This window comes from Protopterus annectens, chromosome 1.part1 (assembly GCF_019279795.1).
Source record: "Protopterus annectens isolate FY-2018-M chromosome 1.part1, PAN1.0, whole genome shotgun sequence".
Classification (NCBI taxonomy): Eukaryota; Metazoa; Chordata; order Ceratodontiformes; family Protopteridae; genus Protopterus; species Protopterus annectens.
In genome coordinates this window covers 1,670,505,944-1,670,520,479 of record NC_056726.1, presented here as the reverse complement: position 1 = coordinate 1,670,520,479, position 14,536 = coordinate 1,670,505,944, and positions in this window count along the sequence as shown.

Below are 14,536 nucleotides of genomic sequence, written 5' to 3'. Positions count from 1 at the left end.
TGAACATTTAGTAAATGCTAGTTTCAAGCAGATTACAGTCATAAACAATACCAGCATTTAGCAATGTAAAAAGTGCATTGTCATCCCCTTTGGTAAAAACTCTGTACCCATGAACTACAACATAGGCGGTAGTATACTTAACACTGAAAGTGTGATAAGAGACCTTGGGACACAGGTGGACAGTAGTCTCTCCTTTGATAATCACATCACCATAGTAGTCAGGAAATCCTTCTACGTGGCACACCTCATCACAAAAGATTTCTCATGAAGAAAAAAAGAGGTCATTGTTCCCCTCTACTCATCACTCATTAGACCCATTATAGAGTACAATGCCCCATTTTGGTATGTACCTCACAAGACATCTACAACAACTGGAAAGGCCATAGAAATACCTCACAAAGAAGATTACCAGCCTCAAACAGATGCCCAATGCAGACCGTCTCAAAAAACTCCAGCTTTACTCCGTCGCATATCACCTACTCAGAAGTGATTTCTGCCTAACATACAAAGCTATGTCAAACCCAGAGCTGTTGGACATGCTCCACTTAAAGAAATCCCAATCCCTCCAAGCTACACGCTCTTGGGACCTAAACCTTGTCACCACATTAAACAGAACATGCTGGAGGGATAGATTCCTGTCCCAGAGACTTCCCATACTCTGGAATAAACTACCTATCTATATCAAACAAAGCTCCTCATTAGCACTCTTCAAGAAAAATCTTGATGATTGGATGGGAAATAGGAAATTCACCCTGGGGATCACCTCTGTGGCTCTGCTCGACAGTGGCACAGGAAAATAATTTTCTTGGGTGGCAAAAGCCAGGGTACCTTTTTGGCTGGGCTTGTATAGGCTCCAGGGCCGATAGCCTAGTACCTATCTATGAACCTATGAGCACATATAGTACTTATTATAAAACACTTTACAAAACATAATATTATTTTCAAAGTTAAACATACATAACATTACATTCAGGTTTAAGACACACTGAGTATCAGTTATACAATTGACCCTTCCTGAAATGGAGTGGTAGAAAAAAGTTAGAAGTAGTTGAATGTAAGGCACCTAAGAAATAAAGAAGTCACTAGTCTGGGTTAGTGCAAGGACATAACCAACGAGTTTTGAAGTTTTTCTTGAGTTTGTTTTTGAATTGAGTTAGTGAGGGTTCTAGGGTAAAGTCAGCTGGGAGTCTGTTCCATATTTTTCCAACAGAGTTGGCAAACAGAGAGTCCCCAGCTGAGTAGTTGGATTTGTATGTTTGAACTAGGAGTCTAGTGGATGATCACAATGGCCAGGTGCTGGTGTAGGGGCTGATAATATTTTCTAGTGCAGGTGTATTTTCTGGTTGGTAAAGGACTTTATGTGCCACTATTAGCTGGTTGAACTGCAGTAGGCTTGGCAGTTCAAGCCATCCTAGGTGATTTAGGTTGTGACAGTGGTATGTGTCTGGTAGGCTGTGTCAGTAGCAAATCTGGCAATGTGGTTATAGCAGGATAATAGTTTATTAAGATCTGTCTTGTTTAAGTTGGAGAATAGAGGTGAGGCATAGAGAAGAGTTGATAGCAAATGCGAATGGGCAATTGCAGTTCTAGCAAGTGGGGTAAGGAAAGGTTTGATTCTGTAAAGAGAGATATGTTTTTTATTAATGGTTTTGATAGTTTGATTGATATGCACATCAAACTTCAGGTTGTTATCAATTATGACACCCAGTAGTTTAGTTTGGGCTTCCGGGGAGATGATAGTGCCATTGTTAGCAGTTATGTTGAAGGCTGGCGGGGAGGGGAGAAGAGGAGCAACTTAGTTTTGATGGGGTTTAGGATTAGATGTTGATTAGAGAGCCAATTTTCCACTGTATTGAATGAAATTTGGGTTCATGTGAATAAAGTAGCTGGTGAGGTGTCAGAACAAATCAAGGTGGAGTCATCCACATATTGAATGCAGGTAGCATCTGGGATGACTGAATGAAGGTCATTGATAAATATGGAGAAAAGAAGGGGTCCTAGTATCGAGCCCTGAGGGACTCCTAATGTGATGGGTAGGCGAGATGATAGCTTGTCCTGCCATAGGACTGCCTGTTGCCTGCCCTGCAGGTAGGATTGAAACCATTAAGTTAATGCAGGTTTACAGAAATATGCTCTGGTACAGACAAGAGTACACCAGCAAGGGTACAGGCAACCTGACATGATGCAACAGAACCCAATCACATAAGAGACCCATAATAAATATAGTTGACATTATTCACCACATTCCCGCCACCTGTCAGCTTGATGTATAATAACCTCACAGTAGTCCACTCACCTATGGCATGCTGAATGAGACTGCTATTAAGAAGAACATTTTTTATATATACCTAAACAATTTAAATGCAGTCACTACCTAACCATTAGCTTCCATGTACAGAGACCATCAGCATGGCAATATCATATAGTAATCATGATGATAAAAGCACTATTCACTTTATCATTAAGTGAGGTCAACAGCACAAATAAATCATAGCAGGCTTTAAGATTTCTGAAATGGGCAAGCATAACAGCCCAGTAACCACACACTGAAATGGCCACGAAGGAGGAGGTAGTACATTATCTGGTATGTTTATTAGTTTCCAGCTTCATGGAAGTGTGACATGTACACTTGTGTAAGTCTTCTGCATGAGTGCATTAACTTGGGATGGAAAAAGCAAACTTAAGAACCAAAATACACTTCTTATCAATATACATGGCAGCAAATTAAATTAAGGCAATTTATTGACATTCATGGTACTTATTCTCATCTGTCTACATGCCACCTAAACAGGTATAAAGCTTTTTTTTCACCCCTTCATCATTTTCCAGCACTGTTGTCCAGTATCCCATGTCCATGCTGGGTATATCATTTACTTCCAGCACCCCTGAGATTTACTCCATAATCTGTTGGAGCCAGTCATGGATCTTAAGTGCATTATGCAGGTCTTGGCCATCCACATCTGTTGGTGGATTCTTTTATATGCTTCCACCTCCCTTGAGATGCCCGTGGTTATGTCCAAGAGACAGGCATACAATGGGAACATTGCTGTATATTGCCTTACCTTCACAGTACCTCAGCTATATCCAGCACTGCCTTCCTTCTTGGACCATACCTCCTACAACTGATGGCCCTTGCCTCCACCAGGGATTGTTGCAGGAGATGTCCACACCACTGCCCTCCCCCGGCATAGTCACATCCATTCCTCCCTGCAAAACTGTCAGGCACCCAAGGCACTAAATGAAACCCCAAGTCACCTGGGCCATAGTCAGAGCTTTATTTCTCTATGCCACTGGAGTGACACCAAACAGGTATAAAGTTATGTAGTTAGAGAATGTGCCACAATTTTATATACTAATGTACTATACAGCAGTGTTTGGAAGAACAGTAACACTTTCACCACTTACAGAAAACACTGACAAAGCACACAGTGCTCTGTAAGTGTGTAATTAATCTTTCTTTCTCCTCCTTCCATACAAATAATATGCACTGTTGTTCAGGAATTCAGATTACATGAAGATAGCAATATTAAAATGACTATCTGCATACGTCATCTGTGTATTGCACTGGCTAAGAGACAGCTCATGACATCGAAGCAACTTGTTCCTGTACATGCCTATTATTACTTACCGAGATGGTAGGACCTGTTTATTGTATATGATGGTCTATGCCATTAACTACAACATTGTTATGCCTAAACATGTTTGCCCTCCCCACACTAGTACTAAACTGCTGTGTCACCTGTACTTCCACAATTATCACACAATTTTGATACCCCAGGCAACTGCTTTATGCCATACATGACTGCCTGCTAGTCTATGACAAATATGCCAACTGTGTGTGTTCCCATCTGCATCTCTGACTCTGGTACAACATACCACTATAGTTGCTCCTTCACTTACATTATGTATTCTTATGTTGCCCTGTGTTTATAGTTGTTATGGGATAATAAGATATCAGGTTCATAGCAACTGAAAGGCAAATAAGTTTGAAGACTGTGTGCAACTTACCAAATGCCATCCTCCGTATGAGCATTCCACCTCCAGAAAGGACAAAACAGAATAACAATAATAAATTACATCCAACAGATACTGGTTTGTTTTCTTCTCGGTTAACATGCATACTGTGGGCTTGTGAATAACTTAATTGGCATGTGTTTATGTTTACTCATAATAAAAGTAATTTATATGTAACCACCACTGGATGTTAAATGAGCAGATAAATAAAAATGCATAATACTTATTTACATATTTATTCTATTTTGCTAATCAGAACTTGTCAGAGATTTGGGATGCATGGCTATGCAGACCCTAGTGGTCATTAGCCTAGTATACACTCAATGAACCTATGAACACGTAATGCTGAGGTTTAAAAAGAACATATGCTGAAGATATACCCTGTTCTATAACACATTTTTTTCTAAAATGTTTATGTGAGTAATTTGTGAAAGAAAAAAAAATGAGACATTTCCTACAATTGCTGTGGCAAGTTGAATATCAGTCAATTTGTTCTTTTGCTGTCTTATCACTTTTTGCAGTTATTTCAGCATCTGCGTTTATGCTTTTTGTCATAACATAATTTTAAAATATAAGCACAGAATTAAATAAGGACATTAATTTACAACCAGTGTTCAGATACACATGCAATTTATTTTTAAATAATGTATAGCATGTTAAATCATTTGACAGTATTTTAACATCTGGGTAAACTATACATGCTGTATGAATGGAATAATTGTGATGTACATTTAGCATATTTACCCTGAACGCCTGAATGTGAAAAGGGTGATAACCAAGCAGATAAATGCAAACATGAAGATAAATGACAAAATTGAAATGTGAATGGGAAGTAGGACATAATAATGTAAAACCAGTGATTTGCCTGAATAGTACATAACATGCATTGTTTAACATATCACATTTATTTTTATTTATGCTTCGTACAATGCGGTGTGCATGGACCTTTGTATAACTAGAAAGCATAATCACACTCTTGTTACAGCAGTAATAAAATACACAGTGGAGACAGTGGTTAGCAGAATAAGGCAAACTAGTAGAGCAAATTGCTTATGGCAAAAAATGATGCAAATGTAAAAGAGCACAACGAATAGAATAGGAACTATAGACATAAAAACAAAGGAAAACAACAAAAAAAGCATGAGAGTGGCTACAACATCAAAAGAAATAAAGCATATAATTAGTTAAATGCTGAGGATCAAAGATGCAGCTGATTGTGTCAAGCTTTGTTAATGATATAAAGTTGTCTTACAATGTATCCAAATAAATAAAACAGATAAATAGCTGCATGGGAAATGAGAATCTCTTCTCTTTTTATCTCTCTCTGTAAATATATATATATATATATATATATATATATATATATATATATATATGTGTGTGTGTGTGTGTGTGTATATATATATATATATATATACATATATATATATATATATATATGTAACCCTTCTCATAAATTATTGATACTACTAGGTCCTATCACCCTCATGTTCTGTTGATCTGTGCTATCTTCTCTGTTCCCCTGTCTACCTCATTATTCCTCTTATCCCCCCTTACACACCATTTTCTTCCTCTACTTTACTATACTATCCTATGTACTACTATATTATACTACACGTATTTTATCCTATTCCTTGTCTGTCAGGGTCTGTGTTCTTATCACCTGTACCCACCCCTTCTGGTCTAAACCAGACTACCTACTATCACCCCCCCCCCAGGGACTTCCTCTGAGAGTTGTTAAAGCCCGTCCCCTTCCCTAGGGCACCATCTTTAATCTCTGCCCACCTCGCTGCTGTTGCGCGTGTTTGGCTGTGTGCTACAACTCTGCAGTAAGTTTCTACATTGATTTACTACAGTAATAGTGGAAATGTTACATTTCTTTGCTTTGACTCTGTCCACATGATGTTCCTGTAAACGCGGATGCATTTTGGTATATGTACTCCTTTTGAATTTGGAATTTAGCTTGTAGCTACTTGATGTTACTGTAAACGCTAATGCGTTTTATTACATGTACTGTTGATGCTTTTAGCTTTACTTGGCGTTCCTGTAAACGCGAATGCGTTGTACTATCTGCACTGCTGCTGATTGTAGCCTGTCTCTATTGTTGTCTCTGTAAATGTGAATGCATTCTACTAAATGTGCTGCTGCTGGTTTTAACTTGTTCCTGTAAACGCGAATGCGTTTTACTATTTGTACTGCTGCTGATTGTAGCTAGTGTCTATTTGCTGATTCAGTAAATACGAATGCATTCTACTACATGTGCTGCTACTGGTCTTAATTTGTATCTATTTGATGTTTTCTGTTAACGCGAATGCGTTTCACTTTATGTATCGCCTCTAGGATAGCGTTTTCTTGTATACTAGTCTCTACAGTATTAGTTGTGTTATTTGTGTCTTATGTTAAATCCTGCCTTTAGCGACTTAGCTTGGTTTTAGCTTGTGTCTACTTGATGTTACCTGTTAACGCGAATGCGTTTCACTTCATGTACTGCCTCTAGGATAGAGTTTTTCTTGTATACTAGTCTCTATAGCATTAGTGTGTTATTTGTGTCTTATGTTAAATCCTGCCTTTAGTGACTGTTTTTACTTTGCCTTTTCTGCAACTCCACTGTTTACTGTATTTGTATAGCAATTACATCTGCGTGTGATTGTGTCCTATTTCTCTGTATGGTTAGTATTGTCGCAGACAAGGCCATGTAGCATGCTTAGCTCTCTTCTACTGGCTACCAACTGTAACGACAAGTGCTAACATTGATTTTTCTGTGTTTGCTAATAGATACTATCACTTTCTACTATACAATTTTGTTTTAGATTCCTGGAGCCTGTAATGCTATATTTCCTAAAGGACTTATCTGGCTATACTAGTATGATTTAGCGACTATATATTATTTGGCCTCCTAGGAGATATACCTATTGTATCTAGATTGCCTAAATGTTCACTTTTCCTACTGATACTGCCTGCCTAGTCTGACTGTATCTACATACTAATGTATTATATTGCTCTGCTAATAGTTTGAACACCTTGTTTTATCTGCATTTGACATTGTAAAAACACTCTGTATGTTATTATTCCATCTAACATTATCCTTTTTTCTCCACTTTTTCTCCTGTACTAGCTATTCCCCTGAATCTACCCTGTGTTTATTGCCTGGGTTGATTCTCTCTACTACCTCTACTAGGGTGCTCTCTGCCTACTACCCTTGGAAACGTTCAGGACACTGCTTTCTTCTGTTACGCACTACCTCAAGTAAACAAGAAAGTATGTCTACCTACATTATGTTGTGTTAAGTTTTGTAACCCACTTTTCCATTGCTAAGCTCTCTGTTTGTCACTAGCTAAGCAGCCAGCAGCTACCCCCCCATACTCCCATATTACCTCCTCCCACTTTCCTTCGACTGCGACTCAGCCTGCTCTCTCTCCCTACTCTCTAGTTCTACGTCTGGAAGTTCCATTGTATGTTAACTGCTTCTCCGCTGTTGACCACTATATGTCACCATATCCACTCTTTCACTCATTAGACTAGTATTTTTGCCCACCTTTCCTACCCCTATCCCTTTCCTCCTCTGATATTCTCTCTAATTCTCTCCTCCAATGCTACCCTCTCTTACCTTGCTTTCCTAAGCTTTCCCTGATACTTTTCCCCTCCTCCTTGGTCTGCTCTCCTTACACCACAGCCTCTTCCTACTTTCCTCATTTGCTTGTTAACCCTCCTATCCTAAGACCTCCCCCTCTCTGCTTTTCTCTCCTTTTTCTATTTCACTCCACTCACTTAACCTGTCCCTCTAATCATATACAGTTAATATCCCTTACATCTCTCTTACATCCATACTATTTTTCCTTCTGCTTACATACATACTACCACCTTGTTAACCTTAAGCATATATATCCACTTTTTATTCACATTAACCTTACTTATTTACAGAAATGACCCTCAACTTACCAACACAACTTATACTCTCAGTACTACTTTTAACTACACTCTTCTCTACTTACCTTCTTTCCTTCATAGAATACCCACTCCCTATTCAGCCTATTCATATACAGAAACAGACCTCTTCCTTTCATACTCCTCTCAATTCTTTTCAAAATATCAACTCTACATCAAACTACTACTTACCTAAATTCCATAGGCACTCTCATCTTACCTACACCCTACCCTCAGATTATAAACTGAAACCTCTAACCCTTCTAAACAGCAGCCTTACTCCCATAACCAGTGACCCTACCCTACAAGACAGTGATGATACTCCCATACCTGAAGACACTACCTTACAGGATGGTGATGTTCACCCCAACCCTGGCCCCATTAACTCTTCTATTCAAACATCCAGACCAATCTCCGACAATACCCTACTCTTAGGGCATTTTAACATAAGTAGTGTAAACAACAAAGTACTTACCCTACCTACATGCCCTCCTAGACACTCATGGTTTTGACATTCTCTATCTCAGTGAAACCTGGCTCAAACCAGCCACCAAAGACACAGAAATCATACCCCCAGGCTACAATATACTAAGGCTTGACCGTACTAAACGTAAGGGTGGTGGTGTAGTGATTCTGTTTAAGAATCATCTCAACATCTCTACCCTTTCAGCCTGTCCAACCCAAGACAATAAAGTGGAAGCCATCATCACTAAACTCCAACTAAATATAAAGAAAGCCCTCTATATCATCTGTATGTACATACCACCCGGCAACAATATACCTATCTTAGAAGACTTTCTTAGTTGGGTATCCATTAACTATCCCCAAGAAACTATAATTCTGGGAGACTTAAATATAGACTGGAATACCATTAACTCTGACAATCCCACCTCACATGTTAATCTAAATGGCTTCACCCAAACCATCACCTCTACCACAAGGCTTAATAAACATAGTAAAAAACAGACTATTTTAGACTGGATACTCATAAACAAAGCTAACATTACATATAAAGTAGGAACTATGCCTGATGATCTCAGTGATCATTGCTTAACCTATATTACAAGAGAAAAGACTGACTATGTACACCTCCCTAATATAAGAAATATTCATTCAACTAAACACTTTAAAGCTGACCGATTTCAACAAGAACTCAGAGCCTGCAACTGGAACCCCTTAAAAATACTACCACTTAATGAAGCATTATCATTCTTCAATTCCACTTTTCTTTCTATTTTGAATAAACATGCTCCTGAGCGAACCATTAGAATGAAGTCTAATTCAGCCCCTTGGCTCTCAAATGATACTAGGAAACTAATTCTCTGTAAAAACAAAGTTTGGGCCAAATGGAGGAGTCACAGAATTAACTCTGATTCCCTTCATTTTCGTCAACTCAGAAACCTAACCAAAAAAGCTATAATAAATGACAAAAGAAAATTCTACTGTGAACTACAAGAAACCCATTTTAACAAACCAAAACAATTCTGGTACTCAATTAATAAACTCCTATCACCAGGAACTGCCAACCTCCCTCCCCTCTAAACGCTGACCCAGACACCCCTCTCCAAACTGCAAATGCTTTTAACTCTTTCTTTACTGAAACCACTCAAACTCTAGCCAGTCAACTAAACACTAATAACTTCTACCCTCCAAATAATCTAGTAGACTCCTCTCACAACCTCTCTCTACAACCTATCTCTACCTCTTTCATCTTTAGACTTCTCTCCAAACTGAAACCCTGCACCCCCTTGGCCGACAAGCTCCCTTCCTTTTATCTGCAAAAGGCAACCAAAGAGATTGCTTACCCTATAACTATACTCATAAATAGGACCATCCAGGAGGGAACCATCCCTGATATTTGGAAAATCTCCCATATTAACCCTCTACATAAAGGCAGTAACTCTATTGACTTCTCAAACTTTGTTTAGACCAATTGCTCTTCTCTCACCTTTAGCAAAGATTATGGAGAAATGTATTCATCAGCAACTTGTACAGTACCTCTCCCTACACAATATCATAGCTAACTGTCAACATGGCTTTAGACCCCACCATAGCACCACCACTGCCCTCCTTTCCTTTGTTGATACTATCAACAGCAATCAAAATAATAACCTTTTCTCTTCTGCTCTATTCATTGACCTCTCAAAAGCTTTTGACATGGTGAACCACTCTGCTTTAATTACTATTCTTGAATCCCTCTCATTTGACAAACTTACTATTAAATGGTTTAATTCATATCTTAGCAACAGACAACAAGCCGTTCTCTGGGACAACCACATCTCCTCCCTACTGCCCATTTCTATTGGAGTCCCTCAGGGCTTTATTCTTGGCCCACTTCTCTTCTCCCTCTTCATCAACGATCTCAACTCAGTAATTCCCCAAGCCACCTGCGTTCAATACACTGACGACTCCACTATTATTTGTTCAGCATCCTCCTCTTCTAACCTAATCTCACTAACCCAAAATATCTTCAACACTGTGGAAACATGGTTTACTAGATGTTACCTCCTCCTTAATGCTAAAAAAAGAAACTCCTCCTCTTCTCCCCCACCACTCGTACCTCCCCTTTACATTTCACTATCCTGTCAAACAACAACACAGTCATCTCTCCTGACTCTACAACTAAGCTGCTTGGCATAATCATTGATAATAATCTCTCTTTTGATCAACACATTAACAACACCATCAAATCAGTCAACAGAAAGATTGAATCCCTATACCGTATTAAACCATTTCTGACCCCACCTGCTAGAACTACTATTGCCCACTCCCACCTCATATCCACTCTCTTCTATGCCTCCCCTATTTTCACCAACCTCAAGAAAACTAACCTAAACAAACTTGCAACTTGCTATAATAATATTGCCTGCTTTGCCACTGGTAACCCTTTCAAAACCCATCTCTGCCTTAATTTGAAACTGCTAGACTGGCTAGAACTAGAAAATCATCTTTTAATCTCACAACTCACTATTGCCCATAAAATCCTGTACCAACCTGATAACACCCCTATTCTATCACAGCTCTTGCTCCCATATAACAATCTTATTTCCCTTCGCTCCTCTTCTAAATTCTTGACCAAATCTATAAAGGCCCACAACTTAGCTGGTGACTCATTATTTACTAACACTGTAGGCCGAGTATGGAATTTGCTACCTAGAGATATAACTCTAATCACATCCTTACCTCTCTTCAAACAACAAATCAAACTGTACTTCCAAAATCATTGGCTTTGCTCATGTAATACACCTGACTGACTTCTCTCCCCCCCTCCTCTTACCTTCTTAACCTATCTTGTACTCAAGACCTAATAACTACCTCTCTCTTCCCTTCCTTTCCTTCTATGCTCTAACCCCTTCTCTCTCACCTCTCCCTTAGCATTTTGTCTATCTTTTTATTTTCTTCTCTCATTTCTAGACCACTTGTTACCTTTTTTTTTCCTTTTTAGTAGGTGCCTTATGGCTAAGCTTGTTTGAATTATGTTAGAAACTTTATAACTGACCTAACTCTAGACACGACATTTAGATGATAATCCTTAGTTTGTAACTTTATCAACTTGTTTTATCTTAATTAATATTTTTATCACTACTTGTTTTTTTTTTATTTTATTTTTTTAATCAATGGGTTTATTAATAATATGTCTCATTGTGTATGTCTTATTGCTTATGTCTATGTGGAGCTTTTCTCCCCCGGCCTCTACTGAAAATGGAAATATATCCAGCTAGACTAGCCCGGTTAACAAATGTAAAATAAAATAAAAATAAATAAATAAAATAAATAATATATATTTATCTACATATAGATAGATACATATTTATATGTAATCTATATAAATATATATATATATATATATATATATATATATATATATATATATATATACACACACACACACACACACACACACACACACACACACACACACACACACACACACACACACACATATATATCTATATATATATATATATTTCTGCTTTTGAATCTCAAAATACTGACATATTGAATTTCAGTATCTCGAGATGAAAATATCAAAAGCGCAGTTGTTCAAAAACTGCAAAATGATGAATCTGAGGTTGCTGAATCCAAAGTAGTCATGGTACGTTCTGTTCTGCATAGTATGCTGGAACTTTAAGGTTTAGTATTTTCTGGGTTGTAAACATGGCAGCAGATGCATGGTTATGTTTAGAGATTCAAGTAGGTTTGTAGTGTGTAAAGGTTTTGGGTAGACATGTATTTTGTTTTAATTTTTTGGGAAGTTTAGGAGTAGGTTAGGGGAGGTAGGTGAAAGTGTGTGTTTAAGTGGAAAGTGGTGATTTTTGTACAAGTGTAGTGTGTGTGTTTCTCATGGGTATAAGTATGATGGTGTGCAATGGGAGTGTAAAGAGTGTAACAGTAGGTTTGTTAGTTTTTTTTTTTTTTTTTTTGTGGTAGTGTGACCTTAGATTTGATATATATATATATATATATATATATATATGTAAGCAGCAGGGGTGTGGGGATGCTTGCACCCCCCCTTAAACATATAGCAGTGTTAAGTGTTTAGACTTTGTTTTTGTGTTTTATGTCGGGGAAGGGTTAGATCTTTACTTGTGGTCCTTTATTTTTGACATTTTGAAGTTTGGTGTTGTAATTGTTCGTTTTTATGGAAGTTCGTGATTCTAATCTTCAGATACTGAAATTTGAGATTTCAGTATTTTGAGATTTGAAAGTAGATCCATATATATATATATATATATATATATATGTATATGTATATATATATATATATATATATATATATATATATATATATAGAGAGAGACAAACAATACATGCATATGCATGTTACAGTACAGAAAATATACTTACATACAGAACTAGCAAAGACATCCAAGCAGGAAATCCATTGAATCATGCTGTGATGATGTATTTGACTGTCCATTGCTTAATGAAGCATTTTGTTTCAGCACATGAATAGCATGCAAATATGAATGTGTGATTTAACTTTTATTGCTAAGTGATTGTCTGCATAAACTAATCCTACAGAATGATTTACAAGTCGTCACACTGACTCAAAACTCTGGACACATTCTTCAAATCCCGGGACCATGACGAGAAACTCCACTTCAAAATACTAACAGTATTAATAGCAAGTAGCCACTTTTAGAAACATGGGTGAAATTGCATAATCCAAAAATCATTGCAATTACTCAATCTTGGTTATAGATAAAATCATGGATTGAGCCTCTTTTTACTATCAGCTGCTTTATTTTATGACCTAGCCCAGAATTAAGGAGGAGTATTAAGTTTGATACTTAACCAGCATGACTTATATCCAACCATTATAGCAACAAATCCAACCATAGCAACTGGTCTATAGTACAACTGCTTCATGTAGGCTTAGTAAATTACTGATGCTCTCAATATACATTTTCCCATCATATTTGGTATCAATATCAGGAGACATCCTAAAAAAATACCCCAAACAACCTATCTGTGATGAACTAAACTGTAATTGTAATACTCCATAAAAAACAACTTAGAACACTTGCTGTGTACATTTACCTTGGCACAGCTTGTCAAAGAAGGAACACATCCAAATCCAGATGCTAAAACATCATCCTTATTAGATGCATTTATAACAAACATCCATAATAAACTCTCTACTCTAACAATCCTTTTTAATGATCATAGTGATCATTATCCTATACAAACCCATCGGCCTTGAAAAGTATTTAATTTTGTCTCAGACAAATTATTCCTACAAAATAATTAGTACCGTTAAATTCTTGCTTAAGCAAGAGATATAAGTGTGTGACTAGATGACCTTTTAAAGCACAACGCAATTGATTATAGCATTATCTATTTTTATAACATTCAAAATGGCAGCTTCATACCTTGGATTAATACCACACAATGGGCCCATTTTAAACAATGGGAAACACTTGTGTAAGGGATTGAAACAAGACATAAATGACTGAGAAAAATTCCAGCAATATCAAAAACATAAATTATGTGTTATATTGCTTTCCAATGAGACTGCATGTGAGTGTGTGGTGTGGAAGAACTACTACTGCAGGGCTAGCCACCAGGTAGTGTAAACCTTGGCACAAGATGATTGTCACTGTTGAAGTGACACCAGGAGCCCATGTGCAAAAATGGAAAAAAGGAGTTGTGGATGAATGAATTGATCTCCGTCTATCAATCTCTTTATATGACACACACAGACACGCATGCATGAACAAAAACACACATACACACACACACACACACACACACACACACACACACACACACACACACACACACACACACACACACACACACTGTCTCTCTCTCTCTCTCTCTGTCTCTATCTCTCTCTCGCATACTAATGGTATGATGTTAATAGATAGCATATCACGTACCGTGCTTCCCCTGTAAAAATGCAAGGCTGGAAGCAGGTCTCAGCTAACTATATATTGATCCTTTTAACATGTCATAATGGCATAAATACACATCATTAAGAATCTGTAGTCCATAGAATGCTACAATTATTCCCCAAAACTGGGAAGGTGAAAGCTCTATTAAATAACTTTCTGACATTAAGTATGGACTAGTCTTACAGTGGAGTATTAAA